Raw genomic sequence first — 12,192 nt, forward strand, 5'->3', positions numbered from 1 at the left:
CTTTGTTTACAACTGTTGTAGATCGTCGCTAATCGAGTTGATCCTGACCTGAGCAATTTTCTGAGAGGTTAAGGACTATGGCTCTACCCTCTTTGTTTTCAGGATTCCCACAATTCTCTCCCCCGGATTGTTTTCCTTAAATAATTCAAAAGTGTATTTGCACTTTTGCTTTTCTAAGTAGAAAGCGGATAATGAACAAACTTTTTGTGCAGATCTCTCACCTGCTGAAAAGGCACAACATGCAGCAAAGCAGTACCTGAAGTCTAATTTCAGTTTAAAGCCTGACCCTGTCGTCCAGCGTCCGGGTATGTGCACAGGAGAGGTCGTGACCTTTTCCATCATTCTTTCGCAGAGGCAATATCGTAGCCTATGAGGTTTATCCGAGGCGTGATCATTGCTGGTTGAAAACTTTACACAATACCCCGCCAGGATGACTTGAAATACAGTCAGCTTTGGCAATTTTTCACAGTCTCTTGAGAGACTTACGAGTTTGTTGCAAAGAGAAGTTTGTTGTGTGTGTTTGTTTGTTTTGATGTTTATAGTCCTGAGGTTAAAAGCGTCAAAGTTTGATTCCGGTACTTGACATCGCATTGATTTCCATCCTCTGTGTGGCAATCAGTACCAAGGACATCACGATGATGTTTTCAAACGACACCCTTTATGTATGTTGGACGGTTTTATGTAGAAAAGACCAAATCACAAAAAAGATTTTAGCTGGGTTTTCACGGGCAGGGTCACGTTTTGTCAAATGTGCTTTTTCTCGTGCAGCTCAAGAGTCACTTCGGCATGTTACGTAGATGTAGCTACATTTCCTTGAGCTTAGAAACGTTGCCTCTCTGGTGACGTTTTGGATGAAGAGTGCTTTTCCTGAAGTAAAGAGAGTCTCATGCAGAAGCAAGATTTCTCCACTTAAATAGATAATACGCACTCTGTTTGAAGACTGAAGCAGTTTCCTGCTCATTCTGGCATTCTAGTAATATTTAACCTGTCCATAGACCAAAGAGTAGCTAACAGGACATGGTACTGAAGTCCCGTCCTACAAAAAGTAGGACAGATGATGACTTTTTTGGGCATGACAGGTTTCAATGCTGATTGGATAGAAGATTATGCAATCAGAACAGCACCATTGAGAGACATTATGAAACAGGCTGGGCTACAAAATCTTAGTGCTCCCTTAAAGTGGACTACAGATGCATTAGCAGCCTTTGAGTCGATTAACTCTTTCCCCGCCATTGACGAGATATCTCGTCAATTAAGAGAAAACGCTTCCCCGCCAATGACGAGATTTTCCGTCTTTCCGCAATACCGCTATTATCCACCAGGTGGCGCCCTTCCGAACTTTTTAAAACCGGAAGTATTGCCCTATGGCAAGCTGCTGCATGTCCGTGTCTGTTTTAAAGATCGCTCTGAATGGGATCTCTATGAAAAGTCCGTCACAAAAATGGAATTCTCTCTGCTTTTTGCTCAAAATATGGTTTTTGCAAAAACCTACCCATATTCAAAAGCTGATTGCAAAAGAACCACTAAAGGTAGGATGAAACGGTTTTTTTTGTTTGAAAGCAGAGGGTCTGTTCTTTCATTTGGTGTATTGTTTGTTTATATATTTAAAGAAGAACATTTTCTGGAAGGCATTAAACTTTGGTGAAAATCATGAAAAACGCTGGCGCTGGCTGGCAACTTTTTTTAAAAACGCTGGCGGTGAAAGAGTTAAACAGGAGCTTCAAAAAGCACCTGCTTTAAGTACACCTGATTATACCAAACCCTTTCACCTGTATGTTGCTAACAGAGCTGATGGATATGCTTCTGCAGTATTAATGCAAGAAACCTGCAGTGGTAGGAAAAACAACCAATAGCATACTACAGTACTAAACTAGACAATGTAGCACAAGGATATCCACCTTGTTATCAACAAGGTCTTGCAGCAGTATTTCAGACATATGAAAAGGCCTCTTCAATAACTATGGGGTATCCAGTTCTCATATATACCCATCACAAAATTGCAGAGTTAATAGAACAGGGAAAGTTTGTTTTGACACAAGCCCGTATTTTGGCATATTTGTTACTACTGACACATCCAGATATAACAATTAAACGGTGTAACACAGTGAATCCTGTGGAGTTGATTCCTTTGGCTTATGAAGGTGAGCCACATGAATGTGTTGCTGACTCGTTAGCATTCACCAGGTTACGACCCGATCTCGAATCTGTCCCAATTACCGAAGCAGAAGTCACTTACTTTGTGGATGGATCCAGTTTCGGGGATCATTCAGGAATTCACACTGGTTATGCAGTAGTGAAAAAGAGGGAGAAGATTTTGTGTCTGTACTGTCCCAACACTGCACACAGCCGATTGGCAGAATTAAAAGCTCTTACAGCAGCATGTAAATTGGCAAAAGGGCAAACAGCAAAAATTTTGACCGACTCTGCCTATAGCCACGACATCTGTCACCACTATGGGGCAGTATGGAAACAAAGGGGTTTCAAAAGGAGTGATGGAACTCCTATTCAACATGTTGAACAGATAGTTGAATTAATCTCTGCTATGATGTTGCCAAAACGACTAGCCATTATCAAATGTCAAGCTCACAAAAAAGGAAATGGTTATGTCATCAAGGGTAATAATGCTGCAGATTTGGAGGTTAAAAAGGCCTCCGGGTGTCAGGTGGCAATAATAGCTCCAGGGGCCCTATTTTAACGATCTGAAACGCAAGTGCGAAGCGCAACGCGCAAGTGAGTTTGTGGGCGGATCTTGGGCGCTGTTGCTATTTTCCCGGCGTGAGAAATAACTCTAAAATTCCCTTTAAACGCAAGGGTGCAAGTTCCATGGCGGGTTGCTATTATTAGGACGGATTTACCAGGCGTACGCCAGAAGCGGTTTACAGCTGAGGAGACCCATGTTCTTGTAAGAACAGTTAAAGACAGAGAAGTTGTTTTGTATGGGGATATGAGAAACCCGCCCAAATCAGCGTATGTTAAACAGGCGTGAGAGGAAATAGCCACAATCTCATCAGCTGGGATCCCCATTGTTGCGCCAAGCGCTACAATGATGTCAGGAGACGGAGGAATCCCAAGCTTGCCAGCATAAATCGGGCACGCCATGTAACAGGAGGTGGATCTGCCTCAGGACCTGACGCCAGCAGAGGACATCGCTGCGTCCACCCTCACCGCTGAAAGGGTTTGGGGGCTTTGAAATCGGACCCAAGAAACGCAAGCAAGGTCCAACCCCAAAGTACTCTTACAAATCAAGTTCATGTACATTAAGGTTTCTTATGAAAACATTTTAATTATTATTTATATAAAATAAACGTAATACAGCCACACAACAAACTTATGAAAATATTTTAATCGTTATTTGCATGAGAATTTTTTAACGCAGCCACACAATAAATAAAAACTAACACCACAATGCTCACCACTATGATGTGTTAATATTTTTTATTGTAACAATTTATGATTTTAAAAAATAACTGTTGCATCTTTGTAGATTAGATAAGCAAAGTGTGTGCGCGTTGTGCACGCTATACATTATGGTCAAGCATGCGCCCTTAAAATAGCATAATGAACAACGCGCAACGCGCCACTGACTTTTTTTTTCTGGTCAGTGGCGCAATTGTTTTTTGAAACTGCAAAACAGCATCAGTGACCGACTGCAAACCCGTTTTGTTCGCAGCCGATTAATGATGATGATGATGATGATGATGATGATGAAAATAGCATCAGGGATGGTTTGCGCCGGAACACGCCTCCTTTTTTTGCGCTGAACCGCCCAGGGAGCGCAAGTTCATTCCCTAGTTTGCCGACGTGCGTCTGTGGAGGGAAAAACACGCTGTGCGCCGGTGCAAAATACGAATGATACATGCGTCACTGACAAAGTCAATTGCGCTGGGTGCAAGATAGGGCCCCTGAAGTTCTTATTGAACCCAACCCAAACATTGATGATATTGCTCAGATTCAACAACATGCAGGACCATATGAGCAATCTATGTGGCACCGAAGAGGGGCCACAAAAGACTCTCAAACTCGCATGGATTTGACCACTGTGCTCGAGCGGAAGTGATTAGAAAAATGAAAGAACAGGGATATTGGTCTCCTTATTTGTATGCAACAGTAGAGGAATTTTTGTCAGCATGTGAAATTTGTGTTAAGTACAATGTCAGAAAAGGAATAACAACAGCAATAGGTCATATTCCGGTACCAGAGGGACCGTTAAAACACTTGGTGATGGATTATGTGGATATGATTAAGAGAGTGCAGGGTAAGAAATATTTGCTTGTTGTTATTTGTAGGTTTAGTCGTTGGGTGAAGGCTGTACCGTCCGCTGACGAAGGAGCCGGAACAGTAATCAAATTTCCTAGATTCGGAATACCATCAGAAATAAGTTCAGACAATGGGTCAGTGTTCATACAAAAAACAGTAAAACAAGTACTTCAACATTTAAGAATAAAGCAAAGATTGGGATGTGTTTATCATCCACAATCTCAAGGGATGGTTGAAAAAGCCAATGGAATCATTAAGGCAAAACTCAAAAAAATATGTGCTAGTACTAAACTTAACTGGATTTATGCTTTACCTCTTGCACTAATGAGCTATCGCATGCAAACTAACAGAAATACACATTTAACACTGCATGAAATGCTTACAGGTCGACCTATGCCCGCTCCACACTGTAGAGGCCTCCATTAGAGCAATTGCAAATGGAATTAAGGTCATACATGAAAAAACTAACTGCTATCCATAAAGCTATTTATGTGCAGGAACAGAGAAAGCAGCCGAGTGAGGAGACGGAGACCACATGTCCAATTGTCCCAGGGGACCAAGTCTATCTGAGGGTTTTCAGGAGGAAATGGAACGAAGCCAGAAGGGAGGGACCATATAAAGTGGTGGCCGCTACCCCAACAGCAGTTCGAGTGGAAGGCAGTAACATGTGGTACCACTTAAACCACTGCACCAAAGCTCATAGAGAAAACACAGAGACCAGAGAGGACAGCCTTGGAACAAACAACCAAGAAACTTCTGCTAAAAGCAACGAGGCACAATGTGTGGCATCAGGAAATGACCATGGACAGAACACATCTGACGACATGCCTGATCATCATATGCTTGTGGCCAGTTCATGCTTTGAACAACATCACGACGCCGCCTCCGGTTACTCAGGTCCGGAATCACACCACACAGCCATTGACTCCAACACCTGTAACTCCGATTCTGAACCACACTTCCCTGTTATCAAATTCACTTGCAACCACACAGCCTTTTAATCTTACAACCTTCACATCAACGTAGCGTGAAACCAGACACACTCTGAACCATACCTCCTTTGCGTCAACTACGTTTGCAACCACACAAACTTTGAACTTTACATCCCTTACGTCAACATCGCTTGCACCCACACAGCCTTTGAATCACACATCTCTTATGTCAATGTCATATACAAACACAGAGACTTTGAATAACACATCCCTTACGTCTTCAACATTACTAACGTAAGGACTCTGCGTTGTGGCCGCAGCAACCCCGGTTCGAATCCGGGTCACGGCAGCCCTTCCAGGAAAGTCTGTTGGGGTCTTCTATGGAGCGAATTTTGTGTCAAATTTTACAAACAAATCCAGCATTTTGCAAACAAACTCAATCTGCTTTGCAAAGGGAAAACTTGACTCGCAAACAAACAGAAAACGCTTTGCAAATAATAAAGGCAATTTGAGAGAAAATGCAGAGGTGTTACAAATATGTACTGTGTTTTGTAAATGTGACCATGATTTTCTCACAAATGTGACCATGATTTTCTCACAAATGTGACCATGATTTTCTCACAAATGGGACCATGATTTTCTCACAAATGTGACCATGATTTTCTCACCAATGGGGCCATGCAATCCAAAACAGCAGATGGTGCTGTTTCAACTTTTTCAGGCATTGGAAAAAAGCCCAGGGGAAAAGCCCTGAATTTTAACGTACATATCACCCCTGACAGTGGCAGCAACTGAATAAAGACATTTCATTTGTCGGGCTTCGTTCTGTTAATCTCACTGAATTTATTGTAAGTGTTAATAATAATAAATGTTTGTTAATAGTAAACAAATTCTGTGTGTCAAGACATTGAATTCAACTTGCAATGCTTATCAAAAGATGCAGGATAATAAATGAAACTCTTTGGAGAAAGTGTGTGGTAAGGACATAATAAACCCAACATCGGCTGTCTGGACAGAGTGGCCAGTTCAAACAACAGTAACCAACCAACCAGGATCATAGTCATTTGAGCACTTTGAACAAGATAAACTTCTACAAAATGTTAATCCTTTTAAAGTTGGTCTTAGCTTGTCAGGCTAGGAGTCCCAGTTTAAACCAGCTTCTTTCACCCTAGCCAAGCTGGCAAAGCTTCCAGCCTAGTCAAGCTGGTTTGGGCTGGTGTGATCAGCCTGACCAGCTACAGTATAAAAGCAAAAATCCTTCTAATACTAGCTTAAGCTAAAACCAGGCTGGAACACCATCTTGAACCAGTCAACCGGCATAGGCTGGTATTAGCTGTTATTTTTGTGCAGGGAATATAATACATTTTATTTATAATGCACTTTCTAGAACTCAAAGCACCATAATATAAGAGATTCTCAGGAACATACACTTACAACAGTAAACAAGTTAGTAATAATCATTTAGCAATAGTAAGCTATTGTAAAAGGATAAGTCTTTAAGGATCACTTAAAACAGTCCAGTGATGGTGAGTTTCTTATCACCAAAAGAAGAGAATTTCAGAGACAGAGAATTTAGAGAATCAGACGGGGAATAGGGATTGACAATTGCAAATGTATAGAATTCAGATGGAATTCAATGTCTTTACACACAGAGTGTGTTTACTATTAACAGACATTTATTATTATCAACACTTTCAATAATTCCAGAGATTAACAACATGAACCCCGAAAAATTAATTTTGTCTTCATTCAGTTGTTGGCACTGTCAGGGGTGATATGTAAGTTAAAATTCAGGGCTTTTCAGGGAGACTAGTTGAAAATGCCTGAAAAAAGTTGAAACAGCGCCATCTGCTGATTTGGATTGCATGGTCACATTTGTGAGAAAATCATGGTCCCATTTGTGAGAAAATCATGGTCACATTTGTGAGAAAATCATGGTCACATTTACAAAACACAGTACATATTTGTAACACCTCTGCATTTCTCTCAAATTGCCTTTATTATTTACAAAGCATTTTCTGTTTGTTTGCGAGTCAAGTTTTCCCTTTGCAAAGCAGATTGAGTTTGTTTGCAAAATGCTGGATTTGTTTGTAAAATTTTGGCACAAAATTCGCTCCATAGTCTTCCCGCTCCTGCCCCTTTTGTGATCGGCTGGTTGCCTGACCGTCAAGTTCTTTTCCAGCACACACCAGGCCCAGAGAGCTCACCAGGTTACCCTGTTGTAGTCGTGGCCGAGTGGTTAAGGCGATGGATTTGAAATCCATTGGGGTCTTCCCGCGCAGGTTCAAGCCCTGCCGACTACGAGTGTCTGTTCCCTGGCTTCGGCCTCTCTCTTGTTGGATGTTCCAGCTCACGATTTGCTTTATTTCTGCAGCTCAAGTTGGTACCATGGGTTGCACAGTGGGAAAACTATGCAGCCTTTCATAGTTTCTCCTGTGTGTGTGTGAGATCGGCTCTGTTGTGAAGTGATGTGGCTTCCATTGTCATTTTGACCATATACTGCACGTGCAGCATGAAACCATAGAAGAGCTGGAACAAGACTTTGTTTACAACTGTTGTAGATCGTCGCTAATCGAGTTGATCCTGACCTGAGCAATTTTCTGAGAGGTTAAGGACTATGGCTCTACCCTCTTTGTTTTCAGGATTCCCACAATTCTCTCCCCCGGATTGTTTTCCTTAAATAATTCAAACGTGTATTTGCACTTTTGCTTTTCTAAGTAGAAAGCGGATAATGAACAAACTTTTTGTGCAGATCTCTCACCTGCTGAAAAGGCACAACATGCAGCAAAGCAGTACCTGAAGTCTAATTTCAGTTTAAAGCCTGAATACCACCCTGTCGTCCAGCGTCCGGGTATGTGCACAGGAGAGGTCGTGACCTTTTCCATCATTCTTTCGCAGAGGCAATATCGTAGCCTATGAGGTTTATCCGAGGCGTGATCATTGCTGGTTGAAAACTTTACACAATACCCCGCCAGGATGACTTGAAATACAGTCAGCTTTGGCAATTTTTCACAGTCTCTTGAGAGACTTACGAGTTTGTTGCAAAGAGAAGTTTGTTGTGTGTGTTTGTTTGTTTTGATGTTTATAGTCCTGAGGTTAAAAGCATCAAAGTTTGATTCCGGTACTTGACATCGCATTGATTTCCATCCTCTGTGTGGCAATCAGTACCAAGGACATCACGATGATGTTTTCAAACGACACCCTTTATGTATGTTGGACGGTTTTATGTAGAAAAGACCAAATCACAAAAAAGATTTTAGCTGGGTTTTCACGGGCAGGGTCACGTTTTGTCAAATGTGCTTTTTCTCGTGCAGCTCAAGAGTCACTTCGGCATGTTACGTAGATGTAGCTACATTTCCTTGAGCTTAGAAACGTTGCCTCTCTGGTGACGTTTTGGATGAAGAGTGTTTTTCCTGAAGTAAAGAGAGTCTCATGCAGAAGCAAGATTTCTCCACTTAAATAGATAATACGCACTCTGTTTGAAGACTGAAGCAGTTTCCTGCTCATTCTGGCATTCTAGTAATATTTAACCTGTCCATAGACCAAAGAGTAGCTAACAGGACATGGTACTGAAGTCCCGTACTTGGCTGAGGCGTGAAGCCCTGGAACTCAGGTGCGAGCCCGGATAGCTCAGTCGGTAGAGCATCAGACTTTTAATCTGAGGGTCCAGGGTTAAAGTCCCTGTTCGGGCGATGAGTAGCCTCGATCGCCTTTTGTGCTGCTGTGTCTAGAGCTCCGTTTCGTAGGGAACGGGGAAAGGATAAAGTTTCCCAACATCGACAGCATGTAGTCGTGGCCGTACCCACCAGTGTCTGGACTGCCTCCGAGGTCCTAACATCCGAACGAGGTCTGAACCAGCTCCTAACCAGGTCCGAACACATTCCTAACGAGATCAAAGAATTTCAAACGAGGTCCTAACACAGGTCCGGACAGTGACGTAGTCGTTGTGACGCGGGAGGGGGCGTGGTTATCGCTTTAGCGTGGCGGCCATTTTTTCACCGCATCAACTCAAAACACGGGATAAAGGTTTGGAAAATTGATTAATACTCATTAAGCAACACTCATAAAACACAAATCAATAAACGATTTCATTTCCCGTCCCGTTAGCATGATATTCAAATTGTATTTCAACGTTCTTATTACGTGGCCGCTTATAATAACCATCATTAATAGATGGTAAATTGATTGTTAATTAATCTTTAATTAACGTTAATTGTCATTTAACTGTTAGCAAACAGTCTTTTTACTGTAAACAAACAATGAAATTATAATTAATAATGTTTACTAATTATAAGTTGTGCTGTAAATTAACAGTTACAGTTATATTCGTCATATAATGTATAAGGTAACTTATCGGGTAATGGTTAATAACAATGTGTGTAAATCTTTAAGAAACCATTTTTAAAACATCTTCAACATTACATAGGCGGACCAGATATTCCTAACACTTTGTTAAGGGTTACTAGTAGTTGGTTTGTAAAGTTATGTGGCTATAAACATTATCTGGGTGGTTATTATAAGGTCGCAACAGATTACTATAATACCTTGTTAAATAGTTAATAAATACTTTGTAAACCATCTATAAACATTATTTTACCAGAAGGAGGCAGAGGAACATACTTTTAAACATATATTTATTTGTTTATTTGCCATATAAACTGTCGATTTCTCGGGAAAAGCCATAAGATGTGTAATAGTTGTGGCAAGTTTCATCCCCTCCGGTAATGGAGCCTGGTTTTGTGTTTGAGCAGAGCGAACAGATGTGCCCAGATGTGTTAATTTATTATATAGTACCTTTTAAATAACGTATATAGTACCTTTTAAAACATACATTTTCAAATTGCTTCACAACAACTATAAAACAATCATGCAAACATACCTACCTACCTACATAACATACACTCATACAAGTATAATTTCCTCTGCTCTGTTTGTCTGTCTACACACATAGTCTGGCTTGACCTTAACTTATTTTTTGTTTATTGTTTTCAGATGACTAAGACAGGAAAGCCAGATAGTTACTGGAGGGACATCTGCTTCAAATATGCTCGGGGCCAATACCACTTTTCAACTGGCAAACGGCCAGGGGCCAAGAAATGGAAAAAGGCCTTGGAGAGAATTGATGCTTGCCCCCTGCAGAGCCATTCTACTAAGGATCTGTTTGGGAGAAGCCTTCGGTGCTCCTGTGGGTTCCATAAGGTAGGTGAAACTATTTACTAATTTATTGTTTCTGGTTTGTTTGGTTGTTTTTCCTCTGGTGGGCTTCAGTGATTTTGCAGTAATGCCTGTTTATAAAGCCTGTTTGCTTTTTGTCTTTTTTCAAATTTTTTCTTTAATTGACATTGTATGAATAAACATTATTTTACATATTGTTCTATTTTTAAAGCTGCATTGTGTAAGAACTTCTCCCATCTAGCTGTGAAATTCTATTCCAACTGAATATTACTTTGTAGCCCTCCGCCCAATTCCGAGCGTGTTTTCACTCCTACGGTGGCCGTTTCATGCCAAGATTAACATGGCTTCCAGTACTACGACTTTGTCCAGTGTGAGTGTAGTATAACAGTGCGAAAGGTGAAGCGAAAGTATTTCAAAGATGAAGGCGCAACATGTATTCAGCCATTTGAGGGACTCGCCAGTATGTATTCTGAATAGCAGATTCTACACTTACGAGAATACTTTGATTAGTAGGTGGAAGTAATGACACATGAATGAGCACATATTTTTGAAAGAACAAAGGGGTTTTTGCAAAGAATTAACATAATCTAGGTTTAAAGGAAAATTCCGGTGTTTAGCACATTGAGTCTCTTTTCTGGTTTGTTTTGGATGAACTAGAGTGGTGGATACCGAAATTTTGACAATGCCAAATAAAAAACACCACAGAAACTGTATTTCGCTAAGCTACTTGTTTTGCAACCTTAACGAAAAAGTGAAAAAGTCGAGACAGGACCAATCTTCAAAATTTCTTTGTCAACCACTCTAGGTCATCCAAAACAAACCAGAAAAGAGACTCAAAGTGCTAAATACCGAAATTTTCCTTTAAGTCATGATAGTCATTGTAGCATCCCTTACGAAAATTAACCATGGTTTTATTGTGGTAAAAGTGTATTAACTGTGTTTTTTTGGTGTATTGATTACTATCAGCAAAACCATGGTTTTACTACAGTAACCATGTTTTTTTTGTTGTTTTAACTGTAGTAAAACCATGTTTAATTTTCGTAAGGGATGTGGATTTATTTATTGAATAATATATATATCTGTACAATTCTGGAGAAAACTATTAGTGTAGGATTCTTTATTAGTGTATGGCCCTCTTTTTGTACTCCTCCCCAGCCAGCAGATCTGTCATCAGGTGCTGGGTCCAGTGAGGCAGGAGTAGTTGAGACGGAGGCAGGGCAAGTCCAAGTCAGCATGGAGGTAGGGAGAGGAGGCATGGAGACATGTAGAGGAGACACAGAGGCAGGGAGAGTTCAAGACAACACAGAGGCAGCAAGAGGAGACACAGAGGCAGGAGGAGTCGGAGACCACACAGAGGCAGGGAGAGGAGACACAGAGGCAGGGGCATCAGTGGCAGGACAGAAAGTGCAGTGCTACAAGTGCAACCAGCTTGTGGAGGGAGACAAATTTTCAGAGCACCTGTCTGACCACCATGTGGAGGAGATGTGTGACACCTGTGGGACCAAGGTGCAGGGTACTCTTGGTCTTTTGAATCACATCCAAACGGCTCACTATAAAGCATTTATTGTGCCATCACCGCAAAAGCCACCCCCGAAAAACTACAAAAGCACTACCACCACAAAAGTTCTACCATCAAAGACAACACCATCTCTGCTCCCTCCTTCAAGTAGCTCTGCCACACCACACCACACTGCAACTCCACCAACTTCAAAACCAACTTCAATCAATTGGAAAGGTTTTCTTCCTGAGCAGTTTCGGAGAGTAGTCCAGGAAGCAGATCAGGTGTGGATTTCCAAATGCCTATATGAGCCTACAGGCCGGCTGAAAC

The 12,192-nt window shown here is 41.3% G+C and overlaps 4 non-coding genes across 4 annotated transcripts; all 4 read left to right on the top strand.

The window, feature by feature from the left end:
* The first annotated feature begins 340 nt into the window (after positions 1 to 340).
* Positions 341 to 481, top strand: LOC135781967 (U4 spliceosomal RNA). The gene has a single exon (XR_010545371.1). It is a non-coding gene; the product is annotated as a U4 spliceosomal RNA (small nuclear RNA).
* A 6,929-nt stretch (positions 482 to 7,410) lies between these two features.
* On the top strand, positions 7,411 to 7,492 carry trnas-uga (transfer RNA serine (anticodon UGA)). Its single transcript has one exon. It is a non-coding gene; the product is annotated as a tRNA-Ser (tRNA).
* A 583-nt stretch (positions 7,493 to 8,075) lies between these two features.
* On the top strand, positions 8,076 to 8,216 carry LOC135781966 (U4 spliceosomal RNA). Its single transcript, XR_010545370.1, has one exon. It is a non-coding gene; the product is annotated as a U4 spliceosomal RNA (small nuclear RNA).
* Positions 8,217 to 8,808: 592 nt separating this feature from the next.
* On the top strand, positions 8,809 to 8,881 carry trnak-uuu (transfer RNA lysine (anticodon UUU)). The gene has a single exon. It is a non-coding gene; the product is annotated as a tRNA-Lys (tRNA).
* Positions 8,882 to 12,192: the final 3,311 nt, after the last annotated feature.

The sequence above is a fragment of the Paramisgurnus dabryanus genome, chromosome 23, assembly GCF_030506205.2.
Source record: "Paramisgurnus dabryanus chromosome 23, PD_genome_1.1, whole genome shotgun sequence".
NCBI lineage: Eukaryota > Metazoa > Chordata > Actinopteri > Cypriniformes > Cobitidae > Paramisgurnus > Paramisgurnus dabryanus.